The 10,818-nt window shown below is 50.9% G+C and overlaps 1 long non-coding RNA gene across 1 annotated transcript; it reads right to left on the bottom strand.

Moving 5' to 3' along the window:
- Positions 1-327: 327 nt before the first annotated feature.
- On the bottom strand, positions 328-10,579 carry LOC125941835 (uncharacterized). The gene is made up of 3 exons (XR_007464647.1): positions 10,433-10,579; positions 621-1,189; positions 328-573 (listed from the first exon to the last, which is right to left on the bottom strand). It is a non-coding gene; the product is annotated as an uncharacterized LOC125941835 (long non-coding RNA).
- Positions 10,580-10,818: the final 239 nt, after the last annotated feature.

Here is a 10,818-nt window from a genome sequence, read left to right as displayed (position 1 = left end):
CTTTAAACCAACAAGGCCTGTATTTACATAACTTAAGTGCAAATTGCGATTTGGCCATCACTGCAGTGATCGTCCCACTACAGAAATTGCTATCCTGAATGGTAGTGCCAGAATGCCAGCCAATAACGAAGTGTTATGTAAGACAAGTTTCCTGGAGACAGGCCTTGATGCATTTAGAAGTGACATTTTAAAAAGTCATCACTCTCTGAAACATGGCATCAGTAATGTGGACCACTTAGCAAAAAATCAACCGAGTGCTTGCATTACCTGGCAGTGTAACAGAATGTCCAGAAATAATGGGTGCCACTCGTCAATAGCTCCCTCTGGCTCACATTCATAGAAACAGCTAAAATGTTCAAGAGTGGAAATAAACAGGTGCCCACTCCATCTATATGATAACACTTCCCATTACATCAAGCAGATCCACACTGCTTAATCGCGTCGAACTACAGCTGATTTAATAATAAATTCAACTTGCAGCACAATTAAAAGCATTGAGAAGCAAGCTGGCTGCCTTGGTATTTGATGAATGATGTAAGGGCAACTGTAAAAGAACAGCTACAAGAAGGATCCCTGTGGAATTTGTTTCCAAGCAACCCTTCCTTCTTTTTCGTACGGACTGATCTATATGTGGAAGCATATGGTGCACATAAAACAAGCAGCGAGCTGTAGAGCTGCTTTGCATGAAGTAATGAGCTCTTCTATTTAGCTGAAATTGTAAAAGATGTTGATCTTACATTGGCAGCCAATGCTCATAGAAAATAAAAATTAATGCGAGAGAAAAAAAAAAAAAGAGCTCAGCTTACAAATGTCAATAACAGGTAATGATACTAAAATTAAAATGGATGGCAGGTGACAAGTAACGAGGCAGTGAATGTTGCACCCACTAATCATCAGAGTCCAGTGTCTTGGAGCAGTACAGTCGGCAGTGGAAATGAAAAAAAGAACTTGCCACTGAATTGCTCATGCCAGCATTGTTGACTGTGTGTATTGTGAGTATTTGATGGATGAACCACAGCCAAGGTGCTCTCTCACTCTTGCGGTAGAGGGTTCTGGGCGACAACCGTGGCGATAGTGCTGAGGATTCGGCCCAGCTCGGCTCGCTCGAGAGATGCAAAGAAATCGGGGGTGAGGAGCTGGCAGACCTCAAGCTTGGATAGCACCACCGGGCCTGTCTGCACCGCACCCTCTGAAAAGGAAGGCCGCGATGGGTGTCATAAAATAGCTTGCACAGATAGAAAGGGAAAACCAAGTGCGCTGGATGAGCGCACGTGAAACAGGTGACGTCGGGCGACTTAGAATAAACAGCGGCAGAAGACTTTTAGAATAAACTGCTCTGGGCTCCTTGTGCGTGTTGCCCATCACTGAGCTTGAGGCCCAATCTACATGGATAGTGAGGTTTCTGATTTTACAATGGACACACTCGATCACACAGGCCTCATCGGGGCGCCGTCAATAAGCCAGTGCAATTCAACTGGGGGCGCACGAATACGCGACCATCACCGAATCGAATAGTGAATGTTCGAATAATTCGATTCGTGAATCGATTATCTACACTATTAGATTTTTCGATATATTCGGCGTAGAGCCCCATGCAGTGTTGAGTGTGCTGCCCAAGCGAGCGTTTCACTAAGTTTTCGGCGCAAGTGGAGCTTCGAATGCGCCGCGAACGGGTACGCCCCATCTGATGTGAGGACCGATGCCGAGTTGGCCAGGCCTGCTTCTGTCTGATCAAATGATAACGTGTCACGGACAGAGGGAATGGCAAAAGAAAAGCAGTGCGTATTTTATAAAGTGCATGTGCGAATAGCGGGCCAATTAGCCGCCGATATGCACGCGGATCGTGTTGGATACGCGGCGATGAACTTACATCGCTTCGACAGCCGTCAATCTAACCCGCACACGCGATCTCGGGACCGATCGCTGATGAGCCAGCCACCCTTATGAAATATTTGCGGGAAGCATTCCTCCACGGCTTGTGGCCCACTACCCCATCGGCCAGTGGCGAATTTTCGTCACGACCAATTTTCGTCACGACCACACTGCCTAGGCCATTGGGCCTAATAGCGCTTCTCAGCCATCGGCGACTAAGGTTATGGTTTGGTGCCGAATCGACGCAGATCTGGGGCCGTATTCTGAAACGTTCCACTTCGGCGATCGTTCACCTTTCGCCTTTAGGCTGCGCTGATTGGCTGGTTGACCAAAACCGGAAAATAATTGCCCCATCTAGTAGTTCAGGTGCATGTCATTTTGACGTCACGGTGTCATTGGGTGCTCCCAACATATATCGAATAAATGAACACACCCGAGCCGTTCTGCACTGGCACAGTGCGCTCTCTCGTGTGTTGCAAAACATTCAAGTGGGCGTGTTGGTAGTGCATGCTGATGTCACGGGTAAGCAGCCGGTTGATTTACTGAACGTGACTATCGCCTCGGCGAACTATCGCCGAAGTGCAACGTTTCAGAATACGGCCCCTGTTCGCAGCAGCCGCCGCGACACTTGGAAAGCCGACAAACCGCCTCACGAACGAGAGCGAATGCACGAAACGTTGTTCGTGGCTGCAACCGTTCTCGACGCCGTTCGTAGACATGCATTTTTGTAGCTTCGAGCAAGCCGTCAGAAGACTAGCTTTGCATTTACTAGGCAGGCAAGAATGTGCCATAGTCGGTTACATGCATTTGGGCCGGCGGATGAACGCGGGGTGGAGCGAGCTTAATAATGTTGCGCGAACTTGCCGTGGCCATCTAAATTTCAGATGGTGGCAAAAACGCCGAACCAGACAATAAAACGGCGTGGACGGCTCCTGCTCTTTACCGTTGGGTCCGGCTATGCGGAAACGGTGATGAGTCACGTGACGCGTGGCCCCTGTCGCACAGATTATCCTTAGGATAACCAACCTGCCGTAAGTTGGGATGCCCTTATGTATTTCGGAGAAAAAACTGGAAAGCAAAACTTCCTATGCAATAAAAGATTGCCATAAAACAAAGGTCCACTATTAAACTGAGAACCTCATTGGTAGCATGGGTACAACAGAATGTCACCAATTCATTAGTTTCAGGAAAAAAAGATTTGATTGTGTTCAACAGAGATTTAATTAACAAAGAAGTACCTTTCAAACCTTCATACACTACAACTGAGATGTAATCGGTGCTGGCATACTGATTTGGAGTTTCCTGTAATAAGAGTAGATCGCACTGGATATCCTGATTTCTATGTACCTAAGTTGCAGATATCTTGTAACATTCTTGTTATGCAATGCTAGGAGACTCCCAAGCAAGTGCAGCACCACTTTTTGCCCAATATTTGCAAGCATTAAAATTGCGTGAAAAGTTTTCTGATAATCGATTTGAAATCGACTATTTGGTATTCGCACTCCCCTCGTATAAATTGATACAGTTAAACCTGCTTATAGCGAACCTCCATATACAGTTAAACCTGGATATAACGAAATTGACAAATTCCCGAAAAACTTCGTTATAAAGAGGATTTCGTTATGCAGGTTCGGCACGAAAATACGAAAAATAAACGTTTACCGATTTACTCGATTCTAACGCGCCCTCAATTGTAACGCGCACCCGTTTTCCGTTTTCGTCGAAGCACTCATCCTCGGAATGTCACACCAGGTACCGGATGCGTGGACGCGTGTCGTTTCGCACAAGCGCGAGGCATCGGAAACGAATAGCGAGCGTCACGATGGCGTCGTAGCGTCGTATAGTGTTACAGTAGAACCTCGCTGTTACGTTCCCGGGGGCTGCGTTTTCCCGGCTGTTACGTCGTTTTGGACAGGTGCCGGCACAGCTCCCATATAACTCAATGCATTGGTAACCCCGCTGTTGAGTCGCAACTGTGGGACCGTTCCCGCATCATACGTTGCGAACTGCCACCCCGCGCCGGCCCGAGCGGCCATTTTGACTTTCATGTCGCTTGGCTTGGTGGCTTGACGATGGCATTGGCCGCCCAAAGTGCCGGGGGCGACAACTATGACGTATTTTCGGTTTCCGCCAGCAAAAGTATGGCCCTTGAGATCCGTATTCGCTATAAAGATGGTGTCCATGACGCGTTGAGGCCCTAAAATTGGTTTTGGCATAGATATGCCGTATATAAGGGTACGGCCACGCTAGCGGCAAAAAACGCGCGCGTCATGCAGCGAGGTCATGCAGCGAGCGGCAAGTTGCCGCGCGTCATCAGCGCCTTGCCGCGAGGCCACCGTGGCACGCGCGTCTCGCCGCGCGGCAGCGCGATAAGATCTCCCGCGCTCTCCGAACGGGCGAGCAACACCGCGAGCGCTCGTTGTTTCATGCGAGAGACGACGATCGTCGATTGAAAACCCGGCGCGGACCGGCGGCGTTCGGTTGTGATGGCTCCGTGACGTCACCCTCGTCGTTCTTGATTGGTTCTTCATCTCGCGGCACGCGGCATTTGCCGCAGAAAGGGTCGAACCCATTTTGCGCGGTAAGCTGCAAGACCCCCGATTCCTGCCGCTTTTGCCGCGCGTTTCTGACGCGCGTTTTTGCTGCGTGTTTTTGCCGCTAGCGTGGCTGTACCCTAAAGTCCAAGGGCGATAACGCAGTCGCCGCGCGCCGTATGCTGTATGTGCGAGTGAAAACGTGCGAGGGGAGCCGACGACCGCGTCTAAATCTCGCGCGAGCAAGAAGAAAAGCAGGGAGGAAGCGCGCAGAGAGATTATTGTTGGAAAGGGGTGAAAGATGGGTTAAAGTGCAGCGCGATAACTGTCTCTCAATAGAGGACACCTCAACCGCGCTGCACAGGGGGATGGGGAGTGAAAGGAGAGCGCGCCTTCTTCCGTTGCGCTCGAGGCACCGGCGAGGGGGGAGGGATAGCGGGGCGGCGCGCGGCAGCTCGTAGCTTTGTGCGTGCTGTGTTCTCGGCGCTCAGTTTGCGTTGAAGCGATAGACAACAGCAAAAAGGTCACTTCGCTCGCTCTACAGCGGCGCTTCCACACGCCGCCAGCGTTTGACAGCGCGTGTCCGCGCTCATCGAGTCTGATGTGCCACAGCGTGTACCAGCGCGTCGGCAACATCAGCTGGAAAAGTAGAGAGTGCCGGCTTGGCGGGCTAGGCCAGCTGCAGCAAGCGGCAGGATCAGATTTGAATGAAGGGAGGGGGAAAGGTCACGCCTGCGGCGGCAAGATCGCCGGGTCGAGGGATGCAGGGCCGCCTCGCACACGCACGCACGCACACGTGCGCTCGCTTCGCATTCCATCGCGGCGGAGAAGGTGGTTCCGGTTGCTGCTCGCGCAAAAATGACAAAATTTGGGGCGAAATCTCTAGGTGGTCGGACGGGAAAATTGTTATATCGAGGGGGTCACCCGCTGCCACTTCGTTACGTAGAGGTCTCAAATACATGTGCTTCTATGGAGTAACGGCGGGGGATCGAAAAACTTCGTTATATCCAGGAATTCGTTATATGGAGGTTCGTTATAAGCAGGTTTAACTGTAACGCATTCCTGGATATAACGAAGTTTTTCTATTCCCTGCCATTACTCCATAGAAGCACATGTATTTGAGACCTCTATGCAACGAAGTGGCAGCGGGAGACACCCACGATATAATGAATTTTCCCCGCCGACAACCTAGAGATTTCGCCCCAAATTTTGTCATTTTTGCGCGAGCAGCATCCGGAAGCACCTTCTCCGCCGCGACGGAATGCGAAGCGAGCGCATGTGTGTGTGTGCGAGGCGGGCCTGCATCCCTCGACCTGGCGATCTTGCCACCGCGGGCATGACCTTTCCTCCTCCCTTCATTCAAACCTGATCCTGCCGCTTGCTGCAGCTGGCTTAGCCCCCAAGCCGGTACTCTCCTTTTCCAGTTGATGTTGCCGACGTGCTGGCAGACGCTGTGACACATCACACTCAGTGAGCGCGCACACGCGCTTGTCAAACGCTGGCAGCGTCTGGAAGCGCCGCTGCAGAAGCGAGCGAAGTGACCTTCGTGCTGTTGTCTATCGCTTCAACGCAAACTGAGTGCCGAGAACACACAGCACGCAGAAAGCTACGAGCTGCCGGCGCACCTACACTGCCTAGACTCTGCCCCAACGCAGATCGCTTTCAAGATACGGCCCGCGCGACCGTACGCCACCGCGCAGTACGCATTTGATGCCGGAGTACAGTACCACGGCCGCTTTTTTTTTTATCCAGCAGCCGTGACAGTACAAGGCCGCCCGCTACACCCCCCCCCCCCCTCCCTCGCCGGTGCCTCGAGCGCAACGGAAGAAGGCGCGCTTCCTCCCTGCTTTTCCATTGTGCGCGCGAGAGATTTATGGCGGTTTTCACTGGTCGATCTGGAACAGGATTTTTTGCTCCACGGCTGCGAATACGAATTTCACTGGTCGAGCTGGTGCGGGTTCGCGCTTTCCACTGGTCGTTTCGGATCAACTCGCTCCGCGCCGGATCGCTCTCACTTGCTCCGCTGCCGAGGCGCGGATTCGGGCGGAAATAGGACATGAAGCATAAGTCACTTCCGCTCGCTGGAGGACGGCGATCTTGGTGGCCATGGAAACATGAAGAGCGGAAGTAGATTTTTGCGACGCCTGTGCGCAGACTTCCGGTACGATCCAGCGCGGAGCATTTTCGCTCTCCGCTGGCAGATTAGGGTTGGTGAATTGCGAGCACTCGCTCCAGGATTTCGGCGGCCGCTCCAGATCGACCAGTGAAAAACGCCATAGACGCGGTCGTCGGCTCCCCTCGCACGTCACTCGCACATACAGCATATGGCGCGCGGCGACTGCGTTATCGCCCTTGGACTTAATACGGAACATCGATGAGCCAAAACCAATTTTAGGGCCACAACGCGTCATAGACACCATCTTTAGATAGCAAATACGGATCTCAAGGGCCATACTTTTGCTGGCAGAAACCGAAAATACGTCATAGTTGTCGCCCCCGGCACTTTGGGCGGCCAATGCCATGGTCAAGCCACCAAGCCAAGCGACATGAAAAGTCAAAATGGCCGCTTGGGCCGGCACGGGGTGAAGTTCGCAACGTACGATGCAGGAACGGTCCCACAGTCGCGACGCAACAGCGGGGTTACCAATGCGGGACCGGCCGAAAACGACGTAACCGCTGGGAAAACGCAGCACCCGGGAACGTAACAGCGGGGCTCTACTGTAACACTATACGACACCACGACGCCATCGTGACGCTCGCTCTTGGTTTCCAATGCCTCGCACTTGTGCGAAACGACACGCGTCCATGCATCCAGTACCTGGTGTGACATTCCAAGGATGAGTGCTTCGACGAAAACGGAAAACGGGTGCGCGTTAAAATAGAGGGCGCGTTAGAATCGAGTAAATACGGCAGGCGTTTCTTTTACGAGTTTTCGGGCCGAACCTGCATATAACGAAATCCTCTTTAGAACGAAGTTTTTCGGGAATTTGTCAATTTCGTTATATCCAGGTTTAACTGTATTTCTTTTTGAAAAGTAAGTAGCAAACAGTGAGGGTGGGCAGGCACAAGTGCACGGTGAATTGGTGTTAAAATCTCTCTGTGCTGGAAAGAGAAGCATTACAAATGAACAGCATAACACGCACAACAAGGGAGGGGAAGGAGGGGATGTTGCTTTATGTGGAGACCACCTTGCACATGCAGCCATCTGCTGCGCCAGAGTGGAAAGGGTTTCACCATATGCTGTGGCTAACGAGTGACTCCAGACTCTGCTCCTAGCCAACTTCCTGGATTTACTTGACTGTAACCCACACCCTACTTTGCCGCATTTTAGTTGATAATATAATCATACACCTGAATGTAAAATGCCCTTGAATTATAAAAGAAAATATAGTGTGCCCCCCATGTACCTGATCAGAAAAAACGAGTCATGCAGAGTTTACCTACACAGAAGAGAATTTTTTTAATGAGCTTTCATAATGAAAGGAGCACGTTGTCATCACCGTTTGCGCCTCATTGCCCACAAGTACTAAGCCCACAGGGGCGGTATTATCGAGCGATCACTTTTATAAATACAGTGTAGACCGCTTATAACGTAAGTCGCCGGAGTCGCGAATATCTGCACTATAAGCGGTACCGCACTATAACCAAAACAACGATTTTCAAGCACTGCACATATGCAAAACATGTAGACCAAGCATGTAGACACGCTTTGTACTATCGCGCGCTTATCGCGATTACGTTTTCGCCAGTGAGCTGGCAAAAACATAATTCCGATGTAGCCGGTGCTCTTCAAGCTCGACAGCTTTGCACCGAGTCAAAACGAAACAACTGTTTGCCGCAACTGCTGCGGAAAAAACCGTGACTGCTATCGACACGATTACGAACGGCCACTTTGCGGTGCTGAGGCACGCGCCCGACGCACGCACCGAGTCTGGACGAATTAACTACCATTCGCGGCAACAACTGCAGTCGAAACCGCGGTCGCTATCTACGCGATCATCGATGGCGACTACGCAGTTTTTGAGGCACGCGGCCGACACGGTACCGAGTAAAAACGAAACTACCGTATTTACACGATTGTAGGTCGACCCATTTTTCAAATTTGGCAATCCAATGTTGGAGGGTCGACTTAGAATCGAAACCGAACCGTGTGCCACTAGTAACGGCAAGAGAAACGAGAAATCAGGGGTGCTACGGCGTGGTTACAACTTTGCACCTACGCTTTTATGATTACGGTAGAAGCGTAGCGTAATAATTTCCTGTATTGCATACTTTTCATTGCGCCCACCACGAGCGCACGGCTCTTGTGGGAGCATCGATCATGGAAGAGCCGCCGTTTAGGGGGTATTGGTAGTTGGCGGAAGAGCCGTCGTTTGGGGGGTATTAGTAGTTGGCGGAAGAGCTTTTCTTTGAGATACGATTGTTTTCGACGGCCGCTCGCATCTGTCACTTCTGCTGTTGTGCTGAATCGTCGCGCCTGTCATGAGTGCCAAGAACTTTCGGCGCTCGTTCTCAGCAGCGTTCAAACGGGCTGCTATCCTCCATGTTGAGGAAACTAACAACTGCACAGCGGGACGCAAGTCTGGAGTCAGTGAACGTGTGGTGCGGCAGTGGCGGCTTCAGCGCGAGAAAATTTGGCCTCTCTGGCTACTGTGTGCGGGTGGGTCCTCTCTGCGTGGGGGGCTGTACCGCGCGATGTCGTGGTGCGGTCGTTCGCGAAGTGTGAACTCACATTGATGACGATGCGCTGTGGGACCGCAGCAGCTATGACGGCAGCAGTACCAGTGAGGTCAACTCTAGCGACGATGAGTAGTCATAGCCACCCCATCAATAAATTTCCCTTGTGTGAAATGCACTTGCGTGGTCCCCCCCCCCCCCCCCAATTTTTTTTTTGAGACATGCAATTTTGGGGGGGTCGACCTACATTCGAGTCGACTTACAATCGTGTAAATACGGTACTGTTCGCCGCAACCGAAACTACTGTTCGCCGCAACCGCTGCGGAGAAAACCGCGGTCACTATCGGCACGATTGTGGATGACGACTACGTAGTTACGAAAGCCCGTGGCCAACGCCGTGTTATACGCGGCGGTAAACACAAGAATTCTGGCTTTAGAGCACAAATAGGCTCGAAGCGTCCCGGCGTTGCTGTCATTCATGTACGATTTCAACTGATGGCTGTGGTGATGCGGACTCCGCCGCTTCGTTTCGGTTAGACGCTAGCGCCGTTCTTGCTCTTTTGCGTCGCACATTTGCGGCGCTCCTCGCTCACCGAGCTCTGAAAGTAGTCCGAATTAACCGTGTGCGGCCAAATAAGTCCGAATTAATGAGAGTTTGATTGCATTGATATGCATACGCCGGCCGGCAGCACGCATCTTTGAGAAGCGTGCTCGCTGCAGCCCTTGTCGGCAAGATTTCCCGCGGAAGCCGCATATAACCGGTATTTCGTCTCACGCGGCTGCACTGTAAACGGTATGCGTATACATGGAGTGCTATGGGAAACTAACCGGAGTCTGAAAAGACCGTACTATATCCGGTCCTGCACTATAAGCGGTTACGTTATAAGTGGTCTATACTGTATACACTTGAAACATGTTATAACGAAGTTGAAGGGGAAACCGAAATTACTTTGTTATATCTATTACTTCATTATGCAGATTACTGCCCTTTACTGCAATGTATACCCCATGGTGTGCACAACCTCGAACATGCAACGAAGTCTCCGCTGTGTGCAACATTCACATTTTAGTACCTGACTCAATGGCCTTTCCAATAGCCTCCTTCTATTCCAATGTGACGATCTTTAATTTGCTTCCGCTTTCCATATTGTCGTGAAACCGGCAACACGGTCGAAAAGAACAGCTAGCACGCTGCGCTGACTATGCAAATGAGGTGGTATTCTCGGGCAACCTCCATGACTTTCAGAGATAGGTTCACTTCAGTGAGATTTTGCAAACCCGTCGAGTATACAGCTAGCAGAGCTTTGGGCTTATGAGGTTTGGAGAGGATGCAACCGAACCCTTCTTACCTGTTCTCAGTGGGCAGCATTGCACCCCACAGCTGACAATGGTTTGTGCATCCTCATCTGACTGCGATGTGGAATTGTGCAGACTTGTGGGTGCAGCCATCGATTCCTTTGGCTCAGATGACGGCGAACAAGCAATCTCAGTTTCATCTTCCATCAGGTGGCCAGGTCGTCTTCCTGCAAGACACATACAGAGCAAGGCTTTTCAATAGACTTCTGCGAAGATTCAATTGAATGTTTATGCAATTCGGTATTGAGAAGTCAGTATTCATAACTTTCTCACCATTTGAAACAAAGAATATAAACTTGAAAATTTGCACCATCAACAATCTTGGTGAGCAAGTCGCATTACCATGACACAGCTGACAGCCAAGAAAAGTGAAAGCCAA

The sequence above is a fragment of the Dermacentor silvarum genome, unplaced genomic scaffold (genome assembly GCF_013339745.2).
Source record: "Dermacentor silvarum isolate Dsil-2018 unplaced genomic scaffold, BIME_Dsil_1.4 Seq438, whole genome shotgun sequence".
NCBI lineage: Eukaryota > Metazoa > Arthropoda > Arachnida > Ixodida > Ixodidae > Dermacentor > Dermacentor silvarum.
This window is presented reverse-complemented; position numbering and strand designations above follow the sequence as displayed.